Source organism: Melospiza melodia, chromosome W, assembly GCF_035770615.1.
Source record: "Melospiza melodia melodia isolate bMelMel2 chromosome W, bMelMel2.pri, whole genome shotgun sequence".
Taxonomy (NCBI): Eukaryota; Metazoa; Chordata; class Aves; order Passeriformes; family Passerellidae; genus Melospiza; species Melospiza melodia.
Window position 1 is genome coordinate 14,325,919 of NC_086225.1, and position 23,965 is coordinate 14,349,883.

Below are 23,965 nucleotides of genomic sequence, written 5' to 3' on the forward strand. Positions count from 1 at the left end.
GGACTCTTTGCTTTTCGGTCTTCAAGTTGTTTATTATTTCTTATCTACAAAATTTTCTCTCTGCCCGGCCGAGGTCTGCTCCGCAAGGTAGCCACAAGCACTCTGACCGTCCCCAAGGCAGTGTCGTCCTTATATACTACAAACTACGTACATCATATTTACTTTTAATTCCCAATACCTATCACCTATGTTAGACAGTGCACTTCTATTCTAAAACAATCCCAAAGTGCCAACATCACTGCAGAAAATGGAGAACAAGAAGAAGAAAGAAGAAGGACGAGACACGCCCAGGTTCCTCCATCTTGTCCCCATAACTCCTATACCAAAAATCCTAAAATCTATATTTTCACCCTGTAAACACTCCATTTTTGCACCATTGACACTAGTGTGGCTCTCATGTCCTCATACATAGGTGGCACTTCGTTAGAAGGATCAAAATCAAGCCACCAGGTGTTCTGGGCAACATGCCAGGGTCTCCAAGTCCCCCAACGGGGGTCTTGGCAACTCTGAACATCCAGACGGATGTGCTGAGTTCCCACAGATCAGGACTGTTTTAGTCAAATTGTTCTCATATTTTGGCCTTAGCCTGTGACTTATACAAAGAAGAGAAGAAATTACAATCTCCATCAGTACCATACTGTATACTCTGTTTGATTCATCCCAATACTGGACACACTAGCTGGGTTATAAGTAAATGTTTAAATTGTGGGAATAATTGGTATTGTAGTTCAAAAAATCTATGCTCTCGTTGCAGGAAGTGTCAAGTACTAAATCTATCCCCTACCCAGATAGAATTCAAACAACAGTAATAATAACTTTGTTTTGTGGATGGAAATTATTAGTGCCTATTGAATGAGAGATACCTGAGGAATGGTGGGAAACCACAATTAAGGAGTGTCAAAACCAATTTACCTGGAAATTAGTAAAAAGAAAGTGACAAGGGAGAAAGAGAGCAAGCCTGGTTTGGCCACTGTACTTGTCACCGAGAAGACCTTATACACCTGCTATGGTGTGCAACCACATAGGCAGGGAAGATGGGGGTATAAACCAGACCAGACCGCTGTTATGCCTTTTTCTTTAACTCTTATGTTGTCCTTTCCCTTTTGGGATACCAGCAAGATCGTGTCACAAATGCTACTGAAAGCATTACATAGAAAGAAACCCAAGTCCCTCTTTTATTACACACACCCATATCAGCAGTCACTGTTATAACCCATCCCAATTAAGTACCTGTAGGCAAAATGGGAAAAAAATCTTGGACTGCAAGAAAGTTAGGAAAAAGTGGTAATAGACGGGGAATTGAATGTCCAAAAGAAGAGAGATGGATTTGTTTTACATTTGAACTTAGAGATTTAGTCCAAGATTCGGTAAAAAAACAGCTAGTAAACACAAAGGTAAAACCAGTACAGCTATCTAAGCCTGTATTGGCCCCAAATTATATGCAGAATCGTATTATAAGACTCCAAGCAGTTATAGAGATGATAACAAACAAAGCTGCTCAGGCACTGGAATTAATATGAAGTCAGCAAAGCCAAACAAAAACTGTAGTGTATCAGAATAGGTTGGCTTTAGACTATTTATTTATTACAGCATCCTGAGTGGGTCGCTGAGGGTGAGAGAGAGACGGTGAATCTTGTTTCTAGATCAGAAGGCTGGATTTATTGATATATGATATATAATACATTATAACTATACTAAATAGAATAAAGAGAGAGGTTTGCAGAGCTGCTAGGCCAGGCCTAAGAATAGAAAGAAAGAATCTCTAACAAAGTTGTGTCCAAGGACTCTGTCCCTAGCTTGCACTTTGTGATTGGCCCTTAATTATAAACATAGGAACATGAGCCAATCAAGGTGCCCCTGTTACATTCCACAGCAACTGATAACAATTGTTTACATTATCTTCTGAGGACTCTGCCCTCCAGAAGACACAGAAATCTGAAAGAAAGGATTCCTGTGAAAAAATGTCTGCGACAATTTATTGGCTAAAGAAGGGGGTGTTTGTGGAAAGCTTAATATATCAGATTGTTGAAAATGGATGACAATGGGAATGTCATTCTGAAAAAAGCAAAACATATCATAAAAATACCCCAGGTACAGGTCCAAAATTGGAAAACAGTGTTAAAAACTATCTGGTAGGGTTATGTATTTGGGATAGGATGGTGGAAGAAATTAGGATTCTTCCTTTTATGTGTTACAACTCTTGATATTTCTTTCTTTTTAATCCCCTGTTTTATTTGACTACCAGCATAGTCCAAAGAATGCAGGTTCACAAGAAATATTGCTCAAGCCAAATGATTTATAAAGGATAAGAGGGGGGACTGTGAAAAATGCATATTATAATATTGGCTCTTTGCAAATATGAAAATTTATACTATATGTGTTATGTTGGAAAGTTATGCTGTATTAATCTCTTTTAAGTAGTATGGTAAATAAGGTTTTTAGGCTATAGCATAATATTAAAATAGAAACTATGTGATGTAAGATACTTTTTGTAACTAGTGAAAGGAATGGAAAAGATAATCAAGAAATTCTTCACATTATCCTATCTGGATAGAGATAACAGCAACAGACACCAAGATCTCAAGAGAAGAATCATTGCCTCCTTATCAGGAAAGCTCAGACTTCGAAGGGCCAAGAAGACTGATTTACAAGATGAGGGGGGGGAAGCTAAAATTAAGCAGAAACACCCTAGTGTGAAAGGAATGTTTGAATCATGTATGAGATATATGAATGTGGGATAGACTATTGCTTTTAAGGAGTAATCCTTTGTTAGCAAGATGTGTTTTGTGACAGAGTGCAAGGCACCCGGACACCCATAATTCTTTGCTTTTTATTTTCTCTTGTAGTCCTAGTTTTTATTACTATTTTCATTACTATTAAACTTCTAAAATTTTAACAAAAGTGAATGGTGTTTTTCACAGAAAAATTCCTCTGGAGTTTGTGGTGCCTCTCATTGCTTCTTTCACTTCACAGTATCTGGCTTTATCTACCAGGAGGCCCACAGTTTGCAAAGACACTTTCTCATTCCTTTCACCCTGACATTGTTAGCGTTCGGGAACACACATAATCACAGATAGATTATATGCAGGTGCTTTATTAAGGCATGCGGGAACTAGGGGTATTAGCAACTCAAATCTAGGTCCGTATTTTTGTTCAGAAGTGCACAAATGTATACAATTTCAGCTGCAGCACTAATCAACATAACAACCTTATTGATATTGCTTCATTAGAGCTTAGCCCGAGCTTGTATGAACATGTACGAATCTTATCTATAGGTATCTTAGGAACTCCAAATACTGATTCCTGTTACTATAAACATTCTAGCTTGCTAAATTATCCTGAATACTAAGCATTCTTTCGGCCTAGTTATACATGATTTTCAGAAACATTTAACCCTATACTAACAGCATGGTCGAAGACACCTGGCCTAGAAAAGACTTAGAACCAAGGAATGAGGACCAAATTAGCATCGGAGGTGAAGGGATCCATAACCAATAAGAAATCAAATATTAAGAATTGTGTAATTTGGGACCAATGAATGGGAATTGCATTGGATTTTGTGTGTATAAATCTGTGGAAAGTCTAGTAAAAAGACGTGGAAATGGAATGTTTTCCATGGCACATCCTGGCTGGAATTGAATCGTTAAAACCGAAAATCATGGACAAAGACTCTCTAACTAGTCAAAGTTAGAAAGTGGTATGCTTATTACGCCGGTGGGCGGCATGGGGGGGGTCGTTCCTGAAATGCATAACCGTACCACATAAGGATTTTTGCCTTCTATTTATTTCCTGAAATAATACACATGCATAACCCCAGCACCTCCCATCCCTGCTTTGTATCAAAATGAGGTTATTAGTCCTTCACAGGTGAGCAGTTTTTCTCTTGAATTGGGTCAGTGGTTTCGAATTGGGTCAGTGGTCCCAGGGATGAAGTCAGGAACATCTTCGTCAGGTCTCTGTGACCCTCTGGCACGATGCAAGGCCCCCTGCTTCATGATGGATTGACATAGAGTCCAGGTGCTGGGCATTGTTCTACTAGTTTCAATATGTTCCTATAATGGTTCACTTACTTCATTTCCTTCTACAAATAAGCTCATAATATAAAAATTATCTTTAGCTTAAGCATATTATAATCCTTAACCTATTGTTGGTATACCTAACTTCAATATGAATTGGTTCTAACCCTCAGCTAAAATCTTAACCTTTTAAAATAATGATTCAGAATAAAGTAATGCCTAATTCTCCATCACTACAAATTTAGTGCTAGAGAGTTTTCTTTTCTTCCGGAATCAGTGATAGGAAAGATGTGTGTGAATGTCTTTACAAACAATTTGATGGATGAAGGTATGAGTGGTAAGGTCTTTGAAATGGGTCTTAATGTCTCTACTAACTTTGGGCATCAGGTTTGTTGCAGAGCCTAGACACTTTAGCTCCTGAAACAGACAAGTGGGCCTGCACAAGCCTGAACTTCTGAACTTTGTGGTAAAATGACAGGTTCAGTGGGGGAACATGTGGTAGGTGGTTCGGGAAGGCTGTATGTGAGAAATTCAGGACTCCTGTGAAACATGGGGTCAGAAACTAGAGGACATATATTAATAACAGAAATTAGAAGGTATTGATTAAGAATAGGCACATAAATGATGGAGATTGCTTAATATTTGCTGCATCCTTGGTTGCATGAGAAAGGAAAGGACTATGTGCAAAATAGCAAGAAAGAATGCAAGGATGCCTGATAAGGGGAAGGATGTTTATCAAGAACAGGATACAGTATGCAAGGATGCTGAGATAGTGAGGCCCCTTGAGCCTCTGAAACCAGATGAATCTTGACTCCTGGCTTGGACAGTGGCCAAAAGATCAGTAAGCATGCGCAGGGCATCGCGGTCATAAAGTCAACCCTGAGGAAGACAACTTTACTTCATCCCCTATGACCCCTGAGACCCCCGAGACAACCAGCAGAGACAACTGTGCAGGTGCAAAGGACTGATAAGATGATTAGCATACAAAGCAGAGTGGGAGGGGAGCCAGGAAATTATCTATTGGGAAACTTGATGCATATGTAACGTTTTAGGGAATAAAAGAAAACATGAGTACACAGGGGTTATGCATGTCTTTGTAGAGGTATCCCACATGTGTCCGGCTGAATAAAAACATACCTACTTTAAAACTATTTTTTTCTTTGAGTTTTAGAGACTCTCTGCATGTCACCTGGACAACTAATCATTATTGTGAAAAACGCCATTCACTTTTGTTAAAATTTTAGAAGTTTAATAGTAATGAAAATAGTAATAAAAAATGGGACAGTAAAAATTAGGACAATCAAAGTTAGGACAATAAAGACAATAAGAAACAATAAAAAGCAAAGAATTATGGACAACGGGGTGCCTGGCACTCCTCCAAAAAGCACACCTTGCTAACAAAGGATTACTCCTTAAAAGCAATAGTCTATCCCACATTCATATATCTCATACATGATTCAAACATTCCTTTCACACTAGGATGTTTCTGCTTAATTTTAGCTTCCCCCCCTCATCTTGTAAATCAGTCTTCTTGGCCCTTCGAAGTCTGAGCTTTCCTGATAAGGAGGCAATGATTCTTCTCTTGAGATCTTGGTGTCTGTTGCTGTTATCTCTATCCAGATAGGATAATGTGAAGAATTTCTTGATTATCTTTTCCATTCCTTTCACTAGTTACAAAAAGTATCTTACATCACATAGTTTCTATTTTAATATTATGCTATAGCCTAAAAACCTTATTTACCATACTACTTAAAAGAGATTAATACAGCATAACTTTCCAACATAACACATAGTATACATTTTAATATTTGCGAAGAGCCAATCATATAATATGTATCTCTAACAAATATGATTAAGCAGAAGCCATTTATTGTTTACATTATGCACTTATTTATACATTCTAACTCTACTGCACATGCTGATCACACATTTCTTATTGGTGCCTTTGCTTGTCCATGTGTTTTGCATGCACTTCTCAGAATATGTGATTGGTTACAATCCAGGTGGCTCACAGCTTTCTGTTTTCTCTTTCTTGTGGTCTTGGAATTTATTTTCTTAGCTTCTTTCTTATTTTAAGACAGTTTGTTGTTGTAACCTTCATGAATTCCAGAAGGCCCTGAGAAAATTCTGATAAGAACAGTTACAAGCAGTATGGCTGGTGCACGCTGAGGCTAAAGTTGTTCAGATACATTGCTACAGCTGTATCTTCCTAGTACTTCAGCCAATGGGGAAAGGAAGATAGCAACGTACGGCCAGGAGTTTAGGATAAAAGGAGGCTGCGCCCTCCGAAATCCCAAGAGTGAAAACACTCACTGGTGTGTGCCCCAGTGGACTGTCTCCTTTTATTCTAATAAACTTGAAGGACTCCTCTGTCTCCTATTAGGACATAAACCTCTGTCCTTTGTGGACTTTGCTGACATTGGTGACAAAACTGTTGCAAGAATTGGAACTCTGCAAGAATTTAGGTGAGCAGAGCAAGTAGCAGAAATACTGTGTAAAAACAAAGTTCACACTTTATAATTTTTAAAAGTTTAATAAGGGATAAAACAAGGAGAAATATCCAGCACTGGGGTCCTTTTGGCAAACTGCCAAAGAGCATACAGGTAGCTAAAAACCATATTCTCTAAATGTTGCAGTAAGGTAGAAAAATCATAAAGAAAGGCTTCATAAAATCAAGCCTGCTCTCCTGGAATCAGTGGCTAGCCTTGTGTCCAGGTATGGAGCAAATTTGGGGAAGAATCCCCCAAAAGAGCTCCGGTGGGAAAAGCAGATCCAATCGGCCCCTCCCCCCAACTGGTCTGGGAGGAAAAAATACCTCCTTGGAGAAAGGTGGAAAAAACCTGTTTATTAAACAATAAGACCAAAACAATATCAAAACAATGAGACCCCTTGCCACTCTAAAAGAGATGACAAACTGAGAAAACCCCGGGTTCAAGCAGCAGTTCACTCACTGATCAGTCCCTCCGGTGTTGGAATTGTCGCAGGCCAGGCCTGGCCTGGTGGGCCACAGCTGCAGCTGCCGGTGCTCTCCTGGGTGTTCAGTCCAGAGCAGTTTCAAGAGGTCCAAAGAAAAAGGAAAAAAAACACAGTCCAGGGAACTTCTTTGCCTCAGCTAGCTAACACTAACTAAAAAGCAAAAGAAGAGCTCTCTGCCCCGCTGTCTGCCCGCAGACAGCACAGTCAGGAGCAGGAATGTGGAGGAGTGAGTGCAGTGTCTGAAAACAAACTGCGCGCTTCTTCTCTCCCCCCCTTCACTCTCTGTAACACTCTTAAAGGTACAAAACTTATTATTATTCAACATAAACAGAATGAGACAATTGGGGATAAAAGCATCATATAGTCAACCCAGGACACCTTGTCAAAACTAGCATTTTGCAAGTTCCCATGTGATAGCAATCCTATTGTGAGCAATTTGTTAACATAACAAGCAATTCCTGGGTAAAAAAATAATTTGCACCCCCATAAAATGTTTTTACACTGTTACAAAGAAAAATGAACACTATCTTTCACAAACAACTGTCCCTGCACATAGACACGGAGAGTTTGAGTGACCAATGAATATAGAATAACAACATTGTCCTGGTTTAGGGCAAATTTGTTAAAGATTCTGCAAAGGAGGGCCCCTCCAGAAAGGAAAACCCACACGGCCCCTCCCCCCAACCGGTTCGGGAAAAATTCCTTGGAGAGAGGTGGAAAGAACCTGTTTATTTGACTGCCCCAGCACCCCCCAGCACACAAAATGAACAATACCAGCTGACACCGCTCTGAGAAAGATGACAAAATCAGAAAGTCTCTTTCGGGGGTGGTTGCTCTGTTCTCAGTCCCTCCGGCACTGGGCCAGCTGCTGCAGCCGAACGGTGCAAACCCTCAGTGTTTCCCGGGTCCCAGTCCGGAGCAGGTTCGAGATGGTCACAGGAACAGGAGAGGAGAAACATTCCGGGAAGGAATTTGGACTGTTTAGCTAAACTAGCTAATAAGCAGAAGCAAAAGCGAGAGCAGAAGCAAGAGCAGAAAAGCAAGCAAGCAAAGCAGCAAGCTGCAAGCAAGAAGTGAAAAACAGCCCTATGTATACTGCCTGTCTCTGTGTCCCTGATAAGAGAAACCCAAACAAAACTTCCACTCTTCAGAGTCGGTCTTAAAGGCACAGAACATATGAATGGGGATACAAGCATCATAACGTCACCCCAGGACATTCCACCCCTTACCCCCATATCATCAACATACTACAACACATCATGCATTATTCATACAAAATTTCCATCTCTTTCTCCAAAATTACAAGCAATACCCATCATACCTTCATCACATCCCCACACTGGACCACTGAATCCAGGCCCTATATTACAGAGCTGCAGGATTCCCCCTTTTCACTTTAGTCACTTAAAGCTCCATCTATCACTTGCTCAGACCTTTGACACTTACACATTTCCTTCTCCATCTTCCACTTGCCCAGACCTTCAACTCTTACACATTTCCTTCTATCTCATGTCTGTATGGTTTAATGTACAGACAATGGCAGTAACATCCAATGAACAGTGATATTGCATATCATTCTTACCCCACAATCAGATCTCCCTGAGGTACACATCGTGTTGTTCCATCTCTTTGCATTATCCACCACGTGCCACCTGGTCCCTGAGCAAAGACAACCCCACGAATGGGTTTGTCTGTACTCGAGGCAGAATTGATCCACACAGTCTTCCCTAACAAACCTCTGATATGTACCACTGGGACTTTGTCTCCTTCTATTACATTCAGGGACTCAGACTGGGCAGGACCTGCTCGGTTGGTGGAACCTCGGGTGTTAACTAACCAGGTGGCCTTTGCTAAATGCTGCTCCCAATTCTTGAAAGATCCCCCACCCAAAGCTTTCAACTGGGTTTTTAGTAGTCCATTGTACCTCTCCACTTTTCCTGCAGCTGGTGCATGGTAGGGGATATGGTACACCCACTCAATGCCATGTTCCCTAGCCCAGGTGTTGATAAGGCTGTTCTTGAAATGAGTCCCGTTGTCTGACTCGATCCTCTCAGGGGTGCCGTGTCTCCACAGAACTTGCTTTTCAAGGCCCAGGATGGTGTTCCGGGCTGTAGCATGAGACACAGGGTAGGTTTCCAACCATCCAGTGGTGGCTTCCACCATGGTCAGCACGTAGCGCTTGCCCTGGCGTGTCTGGGGCAGTGTGATGTAGTCAATCTGCCAGGCCTCCCCATACTTGTACTTGGACCACCGCCCACCGTACCACAGGGGCTTCACTCGCTTGGCCTGCTTGATGGCAGCACACGTCTCACAGTCATGGATAACCTGAGAAATACTGTCCATGGTTAGATCTACCCCTCGGTCTCGTGCCCATTTATAGGTGGCATCTCTGCCCTGGTGGCCTGAGGTATCATGGGCCCATCGAGCTAGGAATAACTCTCCCCTATGTTCCCAGTCTAGGTCTATGTTGGACACCCCTATCTTTGCAGCTTGGTCTACCTGCTCATTGTTCTGGTGCTCCTCATTGGCCCTACTCTTGGGTACATGGGCTTCTACATGGCAGACTTTCACAGGTAGCCTCCCTACCCTGGTGGCAATGTCTTTCCACTCATCAGCAGCCCAAATTGGTTTCCCTCTACGTTGCCAGGTAGCCTTTTTCCACCTCTCCAGCCATCCCCACAGAGCATTGGCTACCATCCATGAATCAGTGTAGAGGTAGAGCTTTGGCCACTTCTCTCTCTCAGCAATGTCCAGGGCCAGTTGAACAGCTTTGAGTTCTGCAAGTTGGCTTGATCCACCTTCTCCTTCGGTAGCTTGTGCAACCTGTCGTGTGGGGCTCCATACAGCTGCTTTCCACTTCCGGTTCATCCCTACGATGCGACAGGAACCGTCAGTGAAAAGAACGTAGCGTGTTTCCTCTGGGGGCAGTTGGTTATAGGGAGGAGCCTCTTCAGCACGTGTCACTGGTTCTTGTTCCTCTTCATCCGTGACACCAAAATTCTCACCTTCGGGCCAATTTGTAATTACCTCCAAAATACCAGGGCGATTCACTTTACCTATACGGGCGCGCTGAGTGATGAGAGCAATCCACTTGCTCCATGTAGCACTGGTGGCATGGTGAGTGGAAGGAACCTTCCCTTTGAACATCCACCCCAGCACTGGTAGTCAGGGTGCCAGGAGGAGTTGTGCTTCAGTGCCTATTACCTCCGAGGCAGCCTGGACTCCTTCATAGGCAGCCAGGATTTCTTTCTCTGTTGGAGTATAGTTGGCTTCAGACCCTCTGTAGCTTCGACTCCAAAATCCCAGTGGTCGACCCCGAGTCTCCTCAGGCACCTTCTGCCAAAGGCTCCAGGACAAGCCATGGTTCCCGGCTGCAGAGTAGAGCACGTTCTTCACCTCTGGTCCTGTCCTGACTGGGCCAAGGGCTACTGCATGGGCAATCTCCTGCTTGATCTGGACAAAGGCTTGTTGCTGCTCAGGGCCCCACTGGAAATTGTTCTTCTTGCGGGTGACCAGGTAAAGAGGGCTCACGATCTGACTGTACTCAGGAATATGCATCCTCCAAAAACCTATTGCACCAAAGACAGCTTGTGTCTCTTTCTTATTGGTGGGTGGAGACATTGCTGTGATCTTGTTGATGACATCTGTAGGAATCTGACGCCATCCATCTTGCCCCTTCACTCCCAGGAACTGAATCTCACGAGCTGGTCCCTTTACTTTGCTCTTTTTAATGGCGAAACCAGCTCCCAGGAGGATCTGGATGATTTCCTTCCCTTTCTCAAACACTTCCGCAGCTGTGTTCCCCCACACATTGATGTCATCAATATACTGCAGATGTTCTGGAGCCTCTCCCCTTTCTAGTACAGTCTGGATCAGTCCATGGCAGATGGTGGAGCTGTGCTTCCACCCCTGGGGCAGTTGGTTCCAGGTGTACTGCACTCCCCTCCATGTGAAGGCAAACTGAGGCCTACATTCTGCTGCCAGAGGAATGGAGAAAAATGCATTGACAATGTCTATAGCGGCATACCACTTTGCTGCCTTGGACTCAAGCTCATACTGGAGCTCTAATATGTCTAGCACGGCAGCACTCAGTGGTGGAGTCACTTCATTCAATGCACGGTAGTCCACAGTTTTTGGGGAAAGAGGTTTACGGGTTTTAGAGCTATGAGAGGGAGAAACGGGGAGAGCAGAGGTACATGGTTTTACATTTGGCTTTTTCTCCATTTCCTTTTGTTTGAGCAATGCTGTTCGAATTTGTAAACTCCAAAACACAAATTTAGCTGAGGGTGCATTGCCAGATTGTCCTAAGGTTATCAATTCATTCCCAACTTTATCCCAGAATTGAATATTGTGGATTTCTTCAGGGGAGATTTTTGGGAAGTGGAGGAAAAGCCATCTTATAAACTGTTTCAATTTTCCCTTTGAGAACTTCACATTACCACTGACTAAAATGCTAGCAATATTATAAAACACTCCTTTTTGTACAATGCTGAGTTTCAAACCCATGTTAGATGTAGAAAGCAAAGTACTAGATCCCGCCTGACCAAAAACAAAGCTAAAATCAGCTACCGATTCAAAAAAAAAAAAAAAACAAAAAAAAAACCACAGATAGGAAAGCGATAACGAGCCGACAAAAGCTTCACAATGCAGCTGTATATACTGCTTTTAAAATTCCCGGGCAGCAGCAGCTGGGCACGCCCTGCCGAGCTGAGGCAGAAACAAAGCCTCCCCCGCCGTGGAATGCAGCCCCCCCCGCGGAGCAGAGAGAGCAGCCACGCCACGTGGCAAGCCGAAACCGGGGCCCCTCCGCGCCGCGTGTGCAGAGAACCCCCCTCCCCTCGCACAGAGAGCTGAGAAAGAGTCCCCCGCGGCAAGAGAGCCGAGAGCCCCCCCGCCCCCGCACAGAGAGAGAGAAAGACCTCCCGACCACGTGGAGAGCCCCCCCCTCCCCCGCACAGAGAGAGAGAGAGAGAGGGATCCCCCGACCACGTGGAGAGAGCCGAGCACGCTGCGCTGCAGAGCCGGGGGGAAGGGCAGAGAGCTCCTGCGCGAATTCCAAAAGACAGTAACACACGCAGCAGAAAGCTAAAAGCTAGAACGCAATGAATTCCAATCTGTGGGGCTGCGCAGCCAAAAACGCAAAGGCAAAAAGGAACAGAAATCACGGCAGAGTCTGTTTTTGAGCTCTTGCTCTACCGAGAGCAGAGATACTCATCCGAAATGGAAGCTGTAGCTGGCTGGGTACAGGCAGGTCTCTTCACCGGAACAGGACCTCTCTGTGGGCGAGAGAGGCTACCCTGTCCTCCCTCTGGAAAATCTGCTCACCAGAAAGGAGCTGGGCTTTCCACAGGTGCCGAACAGTCCATGAAACTTCTGGGAATATTCCCAAAGTCTCTAGCTGAGGGCAATGCAACCAAAGCCCCTTTCAGCTGGATGCACGGCTGCTAGAAGCTTCTCCGAGGTACTGCAAGTCCGTCTCGGGCTGCAGAGTCACTTAGCCCACCCAGGGACGCCAAATATTAGAATAAGGCTCCCAATATTACCAGTTAGGTAGTGCCTGGGCCGGTCTGACCCTTTCTGCTGGGCCAAAGGCAGCAACTGCGGTGTATCACCCCAGAGATACCTTGGCTTGCTGGTGGTTGCAGCTGGGCACTGAACAAGTCCAGGCTTGTTAGGAACCCCGTTTACCTCAGGAGGAATAGCTTCAGGCGATGGTGAAGAGAAAAAGGAGAGGATTCTGCTGGAGGGTTTAATGTCCAGAGGTTTATTCCATGGTTACAGAGGTCTGAACGTGAGCAACTGCTCCAACAGAATGCGGCCGCATGGTCTGATCACCTTTTTAAGCTCAGGGACAGGGGGAGGGGAGGTACAGGTGAGCCACCAACCAGGTGAGAGGGGCAGGGTCTCAGGGCAAGATGACACCCAGATAGGCCAATGACCTCTGGGCATAGGGGCATCCTTTGAACTTGACCAACCACGCGACGCCTTGCTGGAATGTTAAGCCTGATTGACAGGACTCACACAGCATGGGGGCAAGGGGGAAGGGAGAGAGGTATAGGCACACCTGGGGAAGTGACCTGGAAGGCCAAAATGGGACATTACAGCACACCACAACACACAGTCAATCTCCATTCTCCTTCAGATTTTTGCACAGGCCAAATGGGGCTGTTGAAAGGTGAGTGGGTCTTGCTGACCACCCCTTGGCTCTCCAGCTCTCGGATCATCTTATGGATGGGGATCACAGCATCTCGAGTGGTCCTATACTGCCATCGATGCAATATGGAAGTGGCAATTGGCACTCGTTGCTCTTCTCCCGTCAGGCATCCTACTGCAGATGGATTCTCAGACAACCCAGGCAAGGTGTTCAATTGCTGGATGCCCTCTGTCTCTACAGCAGCTATTCCAAATGCCCATCTGAGTCCTTTTGGTCTTTGAAGCACCCACTCCGAAGGTAGTCTATGCCCAAAATACATGGGGCCTCTGGGCCAGTCACGATGGGATGCTTCTTCCACTCATTTCCCGTTAGGCTCACATCAGCTTGCACCAAAGTGAAATCCTGGGATCCCCCTGTCACACTAGCAATAGAAACAGATTCTGCCCCCACATGTCTTGATGGGATTAATGTGCACTGCACACTAGTGTCGACTAAAGCTTTATATTCTTGTGGTTCCGATGTGCCAGGCCAACAAATCCACACAGACCAGAAAACACGATTTTCCCTGGCCTCTACCTGGCTAGAGGCAGGGCCCCTCTAAGCCTGGTTATCCTTCTTTCCCTGGGCGTATGTTTTGGATGTTCCTTCGAGGGGATCAGACATGTCATCATCATCATACCTGGCCGTTCGGCTACGGGCAACTGGAGCTGCTTTCCTCCTGGTGGCTTCCTTCAGTTCACGCACCTGTCGTGCCAGAACAGCAGTAGGTTTCCTATCCCACCTTCTCATGTTTTCCCCACAATGACGCAGGTAAAACCACAGCTCAGCTCGTGGGGTGTACCTTCTCTCACCATCTGGGAAACGTCTGCCTTGGAGACCAGAACCTCGGATCTGTACTGCTGAAATTTGGAGAAGGTCTTCTTTAATCTCCTCTCTAAGCTTCTTATGGTTCTCCTCTATCTTATCCTCTAAGTTCTGCAGACGTGTTTCTACCGCTGCGATTCTGGCATGTGTCGGGCCATGTGCAGCATCTGCATATGCTCGGAGCTTCCTTGCCATGTCAAGCACAGTCTCATCCCTCTCATCCCTCTTCATGATGGCTAAGGCAGAAGCATATTCATGTGGCCCAAGTCGTACGAGTTTTCACCACATCACAGACGTGCATGGTACTAAGTCTGGGTTCCTAGTTGTTACATCATCTGAGAAGATAATCTCTGCCACTGCCATTTCTCTCAGGCGTTGGATCCCTTGCTCTATTGTCTTCCACTGATTTTGCTGCATATAGAGATCGTCTGCACACAGGTATCTTTCTGCTACGCTTCTTAGGACCCATTCCCAGAGGCTGTGAGGGTTAGCCCCCTCATCATTCCTTGGTCTATGACAGGATCCTGTGACAGGGATCCCAAATGCCTGGCTTCAGTGCCATCCAGAATTGTAGCCTCGCCTGCAGCATCCCAGAGATGGACAAGCCAACTAATTATGGATTCATCAGACCTTCAAGTGTAGTCCTTCCATAGGCCACGAAGGTCCTTCAGTGTTGAAGTGAGGGGAGAACGACCATCCTGTGATGCATCGAACTCAATTTATTGATCGATCAGTCAGCTTAAATAATAGTGTTAACGAACTTCATGCATATTCCGAAATACAGGTTTATGATAGGCTAACAGAGAAAACTCTAACCACACCTTTTGTTTTACTACACCGTTGATTGTTTACACAAAACAAAACCAGTGTTCTCACTGTGTTATGAACGGTTCCCAAAACTTCCACATCTGTTCTCAGGGTGCCATCTTTTCCCAGAGAGAGTGTTACACTTGTTATGAGAAGACTGCCTGAGAACTTTATTGTTTATACAATGATGCCTGAAAGAGTCTAATTGTTTATAGAAGTCAGGCTGGGAACTGCTTCACAACTACCTTTTACTTTTCTCTCAATTGCATGGCTTCATGGCCTTTTTCTTTAAGCTATGCTTGAACTAAACTCCCGACACTTCAGGGAAAAGGACTCATCTGATCTTGCACCTGCTGCTTTGACTCCTGATTTTATGTCAGAAGGCATTGAGGTTCCTTCTCCTTCATCATCATCATCATCATCACCATCATCCCCTGGTCGATTGGTCTTGTCCGTGCATTTCCCACTTCTAGTGCTGGTAGCAACAGCCATGGGTTTAGATGCTGGCTTTGAGCTTGGGCTGTTAGCTGCAGCCTGAGTCACCGGGACAGTTGCTGATTTATCTCCCTGCCCTCCTGCCTCTGTCTGCTGCCTGACAGTATCTAGCATTGTGCGATAAGCATACGCCAGGGCCCAGCTCACTGCAATGACCCTCCTCTCCTCAGGCTCATCCTGGTACTTCTCTTTCAGATATTTCCACACCTCAGCTGGGTTCTGAATTTGTTCATGGGGAAAATCCCAGACTATAGGGTCAGAGAATTCCTTCAGGATTTGGCCCATATCCTCCCATTTCCCACACCACTTAGGATTTTCCACACCGGGGTTTACTCCTGAGTCAGGGGTCTCATCAGCCCGTCTAGAAATCTCCGCCTACATTCTAGAGAAGCAGCAGGCTGTATAGAGGAAGGTTACCAGATTGAATACCAGGAAGATGGTTTCTTTAACATTGAGGGGAAACTGAACATCCTTCACTAGTGATGCAACTGATTCATAGGAGAAGGAGGAAAGCAGAGGCTGAAAAACCTCATTCCCTCCTGCTCCTCCTGCAACAAACTGGATGCATAACCATAGCCATGAACCATTCATACCTAGAGCAGACCCTAGCATGTTTATAAACTTCTTGCACATTATTGCCACCAAGCCCAGCAGGATAGCTACTCTGGTCACTGCCCCTCTGATATAAAAACTACGTATTAGGGGCAATACTAAAGCTATTTCTGGATAAGAAAATAAACCTAGGGACCAGAGAGGTATTAAAATCTCAAAAAACCCTAGGGACCAGAAATGCATGCAAACCTTCACCCCAATAGACATTATGAATTCAAAAAGCATGGTTATTAGCTGATTTAAATGAACACAGAGGACTAGCAACCAAAATGCAGTCAAAACAGGGTTTTTCCACCCTCTCTCGAGCCCCACGTTTGGGCGCCAATATTTTGTCCTGGTTTGTCCTTTTCAGATTCTTTAACAAATTTGCCCTAAACCAGGACAACTATGTTACTAACCAAAGTAATTAGCAAGAAAACTGATAACCAATTAGAGTCCCACACAAGGTCTGTAAAACTGTATAAAAGGAGTGTCCTGGGTTGACTATATGATGCTTTTATCCCCAATCGTCTCATTCTGTTTATGCTGAATAATAAGTTTTGTACCTTTAAGACTTGTTCCAGAGAGTGAAGGGGGGAGAGAAGTTTTTTTTTTTGAGACACTGCTCTCGCTCCTACACATTCCTGCTCCTGGACTGTGTTGTCTGCGGATGGACAGACAGCGGGACAGAGCTCTTTTTTGCTTTTAGTAAGTTTAGCTAGCTGAGGCAAAGAAGTTCCCTGGACTGTGTTTTTTTCCCTTTTCTTTGGACCTCTTGAAACCTGCTCTTGACTGAACACCCAGGAGAGCACCAGCAGCTAGCACCTGTGGCCCACCAGGCCGGGCCTGGCCTGTGACATTTCCAGCACCGGAGGGACTGATCAGAGACTGAGTGAGCTCAGCTGCAACCCAGGGAGGGGGTTTTCTCAGTTTGTCATCTCTTTTGGAGTGGCAAGGGGTTCTATTGTTTAATATTGTTTTGGTCTTATTGTTTAATAAACAGTTTTTTTCCACCTTTCTCCAAGGAGATATTTTCTCCCGGACCAGTTGGGGGGAGGGGCTGATTGAATCTGCTTTCCTACCGGCGCCCCTTTGGGGATTCTCTCTCAAATTTGCTCTAAACCAAGACAAGGAGTTTTGTGAATAAAGAATTGCCTTTTTCCACCATGAAGAAAATAATCCTGTGTGATTTATTCCCATATCTATATACAGTTACATTGCAGGGGTTGCATGCATATTCATTAGTTTATACATTATTCAAACATTCCTTGAAGTTTTTGATGTTCCTGGAGCTCTTTTATTTGTTTTCAACCTCTGACTTGTCTGCATATCATTCTGTAGATTAAGTCCATATATTTTATTTCTTCCTGAAGTTCTGTCCTGTTGTTTCACATTCCCTGATAGCAAGTAGTTAATAAATCCTCTCTGGGGTTCTGGTTTCTGTCAATGTTGTCTTATGTCTTGGAAAGGCCAGTCCACAGATGTGAGAAACAGCATAATTGTTTTACACCATTCTCTGAGTTAGTTACATAAAAGCATTTTTAACATTACATAGTCTGTATTTTAGCATTTTGCTAAAGTCTACAATATAGTAATTTTCTCATACTACTATTTAGATAAACTATATGGTGTGTACATAAACTAACAGATTATACTATACACAAAAACAGTTAAAAGTAAGTATAAATTGTACTATATCAAAAATACTTCTGATTCATGACAAAACGCAAAAGCTAGTACGAGAATGCAAAAGCCAAAATTATTTTGTCATTTTTAAAAATTTTCCCCCTTTTCTTACTTTATTTGGCTTGAGCTACAGGTTTTGAACTTTTGTGCTCTCAGCACACTGATACCTCTTGTAGATCTTAAGTGTCTTCTCTAGATTCTTGCCATCTTTTGTTTTCTTTAACACCATAATTTTCTGCCTTTCTCTCAATGTTCCTAATTTGGGATTGGTGGGCATTGCTATTAATTGCATATTTTGAGCCACATAAGTAATAATTGAATTAGACATGGAATTAAGCATGGAAGAAAAATTAAACTTGTTATTCCACATAGCATTATAAACCTCACCTTTTTCCACCAGGATATTCCAAAAAAGTCTTCCCACCATCCTTTATTCATTATAGATTCCCACCTCTGAACTGGTACAGGACTATTTTCCGGATGCCTTTGGCTATATCCAAAACTGCATCCCCATTATCATCAATTTGTAGGCAACAATCAGATGTGTTAAACTTTCCGCAAACCCCTCCTTCTTCTGCTAATAAGTAGTCTAGTGCTAACCGTTTTTGATTTACTGCAGCTTTGGTTTTCCTTTGTTGGCTGACTATTAATTCCATGGCCCCAGCTGTTTCATTAGGTATGATTTCTACAACTTCTTGGAGTCTTATGATATGGTTAAGCATGTATATTGGAGGACTATATTCCCAACTCCCATCCTGTGCCCAGGTGGCTGGACCATATGTTTGTATTATTCATTCAGGAGGCCACTCCTCCTCACCCCACTTTTGATATCCTCCAATTTCTCTGAATAATTCTCTTTTGTCTCTTTTTGAGGCACTGTAGACTGGTATTCCTAAATTGGCTCTGTCTTGGTTTGGTAAAAGGAAAAATCCTGGTTGTATGATTCTTAGAGTACAACTTGCTTTCCATAGGGGAGGAAGTTTTGGATAAGCCCTTTTCCCACATATCCAGAATAAGCCATCCAGTGCTCTCCAGTACTCTTTTCCTCAGTTATTCACATTTCCCCAGAATTAAGATATTTTGGGGATTCCATAATAGGGGTTTCTTCCAGGGTTATTACACAGGAAAAGTTTAATCTCTTTTTCATATGTGAAATTATTTTTCCTCTCTTGGGTCCACTATTGTGCTGGGTTTTCAGGGATCCACCATGTTATAGACCTTATATCTTTTACAGGAGGTTTGTCCTACATTATCTGAGAATTCTTTTCCCAACGCCAGAGGCAGTCCTCTCCTAATATTTCTGAACTCAATATTCACCCCTCTGGTCAGTTTTCCCCTTTCATATTGGTTCTATTCCATTTGAGAAGTTCAATCGGGCCTAGGCTACTACTTTTCCATGGCCACTCTTCAGACATTAAAGCCCCACCACATACCCAGCAGTTGGTAACATATAGTTCTTTGCTGATTCTTTCTCCCAGATCTACAAACAAATTCTTCCCTAACCTTGGGATTTCTATCTAATTTTCTATTTGTTATTTGAGTTTTGTATAAAAATCTCCATGTGGAGTTGGCTCTGGGTTGGATTGTTGTATCTGCTTTCTTTTCCTGCCTATTATTAGTTCCTGTATCAAATCTCGTATCAAATCTTGTTCCTTTTTCCATTCTCAAGTCTGACCCAAGGAGAAACAAACCTATTTGCCTTCTTGCAGGCATCCTAGATTTGACCCTAGAATTTTTGTAACCCCATACATTTGGCCATTCTGTAGGCAGGTGTCTACTTTGGATGAATTATAACAGTGGTGGCTGAGGAAGGTATGAAAGTTAAAATAAGAACCTTCAAATTTTCCATGGTATAGTGGTCTGTAGCACTGGTGACATGGATCATCCAGATTCCTAAGAGGGAAAAGACTAACCAGGAGTAATAGGAGCCCAGTATAACATGTATTCCCACTTTCCATACCTGATGGCATTACTGCCCACAGAATGTAAATATGATCTTGGTGGCGAGTACAGTGGTTAATCTGGCCTTGCCTCCTTATCTCCTTATCACAAATTTATCTATGTCACCTGCTTTTCTTATACTGTGGTTCGTTATTGTTCCTTAGTCAGCCAGCAGTTATTAATTTCACTTGCAGAATAGGATCTTACTACCTCCCCACGATATGGAGTTGTTGTCTGCATTCAAAATATGGTCCTGGTTTTTGATTTACTACAGCCTTCCACTCAGCTTCTAATAGCTCGTGAGTATTGGGGAGCATCCATTCATCTCCGCAACAAAGCATTAAAATTGGTACTTGCCCTCAATTAGTGTTAGAACTTCTCCCTTTATCTCAATAAATTTTGCAACACACTTGTTGCCTTGAGGAGCTACAACGCCAGATCTGGCCAAAATTTTTGCACTGACATTGTACCCAGCTTGAGTGTCTCCTTCTAGGGTGCTTCAAGCAGGGTATGTGACCAGGAATAAATCTGGGAGATGTTTCAGCCAAGAGAGCTAATGGTTTTTCATTATGCAGGTCACAGGCAAAAGCAAAAACTCTAGGATCACTTATGGACCTGGTGTTTGTTAATCTATATATCCTTGATCCCCTGATTGGGTAGGTAGTAAATTACTACCCCGGAGTTTGGAAAGCCTCTGGTCCTTGGGAATACAAAAGAATTGATAAAGCCCACAGAGAACTCCCTCCCAGTTTGAACTGATGTGCAGTTACTCGTAGTTTACTTGCCACATTGAGCCCGCACGATTCATTCTAGAGTCATTTTCAGTCCTGCTGTGGAAGTGACAGTCCTCCAGTCGTGGGGTTCTTCTACTGGTCCTTTTATTCTGCTAGTGTTTGTCCATCCTCATTCTGCAGTTCGTACAGCTGATTCGGTGGTCAGCAACACCTGAAAGAGACCTTCCCATTGTGGGGTTAAGGGTTGGTCTTTCCATTATTAAACCATTACCCAGTTCCCAGGATTGACATTACGAATTTTAAAATCTAGGTGTCCTGGTTTGAAAAGGAAGTGAGTTTTTTGGGATGCTGTGGTCAAACCAATCGGTACTCAGATTTGAATACTGGCACCTGGTGTAGCCACTGAGGATATAGATATGCCTCTGAGAACACAGGGGGTTAAAAGCAGAGAACTCCCAGGGGAACTTTCTCTTGGATCTGGTTGGTAAAAGAGGTCAGACCTGCCCTGCCCAGCTGCGGGCTGGGCGGGGGAGGGGAAGCCATGCAGCCGGGTGAGGTAGGCCAGAGCCTTGGACAGAGAAGGAGGATGAAGGCCCCTGCAGGATGGAAGGGTGGAGGAACACTGAGAGGCATCAGGCAGCTCCCCGCCCCCTGCCCCCTGCCCCAGGAGAGAGAGAGAGCCTGTGCCTGTGCCACCTTAAAATTTGATATCATGTGCTGGCAGCGCAGCCAGCCAAGAAGGATAAGGGGACGGGGGGGGCGGGGGGGGCGTGCAGCGAGGGCATGGTGAGAGGGTGCCGGGCAGGGCAGTCGTCGTGGGAGTTCTGGGCAGGCAGAGTTCGAGATTTTAACCCTTTTCTTGTATTATGGAAACCTTATGTGAAAAATGCCAGTCATTTGTTTTGAAAATTTTAAAAGGTTAATAGTAATAAAATTCTTATAAAAATAGTAATACAATTAGAGTAATAATAATTTGGGCAATTTGAATTAGGACAATATGAGACAATAGAAACAAAGAGTTACAGACGTCTGGGTACCTTTTTCTGGGCAGCACAAGCCCGAAAAAGGACACCCCTTAACAATGATTAACCCTTAAAAACAATAGCCAGGTTCATATTAATACATCACATACATGATGTTATGAATAAAAATTCGGTTAATATTTTTTTTGTGAGAAAAAGTTACAAAGAGGCAGCCAGATCACTGGCCCTGCCCAAGTTCTGCGTGTTTTGTTATTGTAATCACGGGTCGTTGTCGTTAATGGTTGTTTTTGTATTAGTAAAAGCCCTGGCTGGGGCGAGTTAATGGCCCTTCTCCTGAGACAGTAACGGGTGGGGACCTTCCGGAGGCTAAGGTGTACTTTTCCCTGAAGGGTGAAGAGACCTGAGAGGGTGGGGGGGGCTATGCAAAGTGACTCCAAGGACCAGCATGCTGTGGGACCCCTACTCCAAACGTGTAGGAACCCCAAAAACAACGAGCCAAATAAGAGTTGAGAGACTGGAGTGATGTCTGGACGTGAGGAGCCGAGTACTGAACCTGCAGAGATGCCGAACACCTTCGGAGACCCTCTCGCCCTGACCATAGGAGTCGTCCCCGGCGGTGAGACCGGGCCGACTTGGCTGGGAGAACGAACAACTGGAAAGGGATCAGCAGGCCCTAAAGGCTCCCACGAGGACTTGATCCCCAGCTCTGCCTCTTGTGGACAAAGCTGTGCATATCCTCCTCTGAGTCGCCTTGGGAGAGACGACGGGAAGCTGCAGACCTGCCGAGCTACCCAATCCTGAGCTGATAACTCTTAATAAAGGCATTAAAAAGGACAAGCAGTCTCCTGGCCATGTTTATTTCAGCTGGGGACTCGTCCGGGATAGCCACGCCGCAAGAGGACTCAGGACTGGCCATCTTGGATCTTCAGAGGACAGCTGGCTACCAGGACCAGGAGGGACCAGCTCAGGACAGCGACGCAGAGGAGCACCGGAGCACCGGACTGGTGAGAAATCCGGTGGCGGGAGTGGGAGACGTGCGCATGTGTGCGTGAGTGAGACGAGGGCCGGCAGCCGGACCTTCGAAGTGAGAGTGGACCCCTCAGTACTGCGGTTCCGGCTTTTCGCGTGAAAACCAGCCAGGAACAGGGGGAAGCGAGTGGAATTAGCGTGAGTGAAGTCGTCTCCCAAGGGGGAATAAAGGGCCCCCCCACTCCGGGCGTGCGGAGTGAATTACTGTGTATGAGTGGCACGCACCCCAAAGTCCTGACAAAGGGAGGTCAGGCACTTTTGTAAGTCTCGAGAAGGATTCGGGCAAGATTTGTCAGTCCCGAGAAGGATTCGGGTGTTTCACAAGCCCTGCAGGCAAAGTAAGTCCTGACAAAGGGAGTCAGGCACAAACCCCAGCGAAGGAGGCTGCGGTTTGCTTTGAAGTCCTGATACGGTGAAGCCTAAAAATTGGCGGGTTAGGCAAACTAAAAATCAGGCAGTTGTTTTTCCTGACTGAGGGAGTCAGGCACGACCCGGATTCTTGGCCGAGGCTTCGTGTGTTCAAGTCCCGATAGATGTAAGACCTGACGTTGGGAAGTTGGGCAATCAAGAGATCGGGCAGTTGTTTCAGTATAAAGACCTGAGCATCAGGCAGAAATTTGAAGTTCAGTGGAGGAGGCTGGAGCTCCTCAAAGAAGGGTTTTTTTTGAAATTCCCAGTCAGTAGAGGCACCTTCGGGATTTTTTATTGAGACCTGAAAAATGGGAGGTTGTAATAGTAAAAAGACTGGCAAGAGACTGAGAGATATACCTCCTAGTAGTCCCTTAGGAGAACTGTTAGTAAAATGGGATTCTATAGAGGCCACGGAGGGATTAGATAAAGTGAAAATGATCCATTATTGTATGTAAGCGAGGCCAGAATTAGAGTTGCAAGGAGGATGGCCTTGGTGTGGGACAAAGGATAAGTGGATGTGCCAACAATTAAATAATTATCTGACAGCTCGAAGAGATACTGATCCTGAGCAATTATTGTATGTGGCTTGCTGGTTAAAGAGTGCTGTTGGGGATGAAGGGGTGCGAATTTGTAAGGTACAGAGTAAGAAAGAGGGGAATGAAGGAGGGGATGATAGAACTAGTAAAAGATGGGACCCCCTGGATTATTTGCCTCCTTCTGCCCCTCCACCTTATAATCCTCTTCTTCAAGCACCTCAAATGGCAGGTCTGATTCCTCCCCCGGCTGCCATCTCACAACCACCTGCTCAAACTCCTCCTTCTACCTCTTCAGCTTCCGCTACAATAAACCCAGTATCTCCTCCAGTCCCTTCTGCACCACCACAGGTGCCTACTCCACCTGCTGCATTCTCCACCCCTTCTCCAGCTCCACTTATTATACACTCAGGCTCTTCTCCCCCTCCTATTGCAGTCCCTTCACCTCCTCCTAGTTGGGACACAAATGCCTCCTCGTCCAATAAACAGCTGTCAGCAAATATAGCTGCTGATGGGCAGAAAGTTCAGGGTAACCCAGATATCCCTCAAAGTAGTTTGGCATCTGAAGATGGGCCATACTGTAGCACCAGATCCAAGACCTCCAAGGCAGAGAGACTCTTTCCCCTCAGAGAGGTTCCTATGGGAGGAGTGGCGGGAGGGTGTTGGCTTTGTGAATGCACCCCTAACTGCTTCTGAGGTGAGAGGATTCAAGAAAGAGTTGGGGCATTTGGTTGAGGACCCAGTG